Below are 2,224 nucleotides of genomic sequence, written 5' to 3'. Positions count from 1 at the left end.
GTAGAGTGAGCTGGCCACGCCCACAGCTGAAGTGACAGCCTAGACAGCCAATCACAAGCGCGTATTCAAAAGGTAAACAGAGATAGCGTTTGCATAATCCACGCTACTCCAGTTTGTAATTTTTATGGCAAGCTCATTTAACATTTTTTCCCCGCTGAAAACTAAGTAGTATCTATGTAATGTTAGTTTACGTCACTTTATGTGACTAGTACCTATTTTTAAGTTCACTAGTAGGGTAATTATAGCCTGTGCTATAGAAATTATTCCAGGTGACTAGTCACATTTCAGTTAGTTACCATTACTTAACAAAATCATCTATCACTGTCATTACTAGAAACATTTTCCAATGTCACTGGAAGTGCATAGTTAATATCTGAGAAATCCATACTTTACAGGTCTTTGTGTGACTATCTATTTTCAGTTTCACTAATAGGCTAATTATAGCCTGCATATTACTAATTCCTAGTACACAATTAGTCAACTTTTAGTTAGTCACTAGTATTTACAGTATGAAACACTAGAAAAATCTCTTGTATCACTAGTTTAGTTAAGAAGAGAATAGTAAATATCCGAGCAACATATCTCCATATGATTCAATAGCAAAAATGTGTAATTCATTACCAGTAACAGTGGAATCTTCATTATCGGTAAAGGAATAAGACTAACCAGTCTGATGTACTAGTAACTAACTGAATAGATATTTTCAGCTGTAGTGAGATAATTATTAATATCTACATGTTATTAATTTTGAAATTGATGCCACTCATTGTTTGATTGTTTGCTTCTAATATATATATATATATATATATATATATATATATATATATATATATATATATATATATATATATATATATATATATATATATATAAAATTGGTATTAGTTTGATAGAAATAAATGTTAATATGGCTTGCCTTATATTTTTAGTTAAACAGGATTTACAGAGGATTATGAAAGAATTTGACCACACAGTGTAGCTTTCCATTCACCTTTTTAGTCGTGTAATATCAAGTAATTACCAGTTTAATATATTTTGTTAATAGGCTTCAAAAGTGGTCCTTTCATCAAGATTTATGAAGCTGAGTACACTGAGACTTAGAAAGCATTTGGCACCCATCCGCCTGTCAAATAGTCTATATGTCTTGCTGAACTTGGCTTCCTAAATTTGCACTAAATCCTTTATGTTTTCAACAAAACGCGCGTGTGGTAACGACGTGAATGTTTAGTCGGTGTTCATGCAGAGCTGTAATATCATTAGCTCACTAGAGGGAGACATTAACTAGCATACATGCAGTGACAACCAGTCTTGACCAGGGTGCATTAAAAAAAAAAAAAAAAAAAAAAATACAGGGCTACCCTAACTAAAGGGTTTCTGCAGCTTTTATGAAGTTAAGACTTTTAAAACATTTTTAAGGTTTATATATATATTAGTGTGTGTGTGTGTGTGTGTGTGTGTGTGTGTGTGTGTGTGTGTGTGTGTGTGTGTGTGTGTGTGTGTAAATTAAGTGTTTATGGTTTTTAATTGAAAATCTAAATAATTCAAGGGAAAACATGTTTTCATATGAGTTCTTTTTTCAAGCATTAAGTTATTTCTCAAAAACAGGGCTTCATTTTGAATCTCAAGTAAATGCATTTTGAATTAAAGATATTTAGATATTTATATTCAAAAACAAAATAAAACATACTACTATTTTTTCAGTGCATGCAACATTTAATGCCAGTTTTATGAACTTAAGACTTAATGACTTAAGGCCTTTAAAAAGAAGTGAACTTTTTAAAACCTGCAGAAACCACTTTCAATATTACTTACTAACATTTTGTGTAAATCAAATTATTAAAAAATGTAAACAGTTAAAACCCCTAAATACAATTCCTCTCATATAAATTTGACTCTTGATAAATTCAATTAAAAAATATTAAATATTTTACAACAGTTTGTGTGCATCAATTAAAAAAAATAAAACAATCAAAACTCCTAAATACAGTTCCTTCTATGCACATTTGACTCTCTTGTTAAATTAAATTAAATTTGTTTTCGTTTTTTTCAGTGTATTCAACATTTAATGCAAGTTTGTTTTTTGTTTTTTTAAGACTTTGTGACTTTCAGGCCTCCATTAAAAAAAAAAAAAAACTTTATTTTAAGACCTGCAGAAACCGTATCCAATATTACATAAGTATGTTATAAATAAGATTTTGTGTGCATTAAATGATTCGAAATTAAA

Source organism: Carassius auratus, chromosome 10, assembly GCF_003368295.1.
Source record: "Carassius auratus strain Wakin chromosome 10, ASM336829v1, whole genome shotgun sequence".
Classification (NCBI taxonomy): Eukaryota; Metazoa; Chordata; class Actinopteri; order Cypriniformes; family Cyprinidae; genus Carassius; species Carassius auratus.
This window is presented reverse-complemented; position numbering follows the sequence as displayed.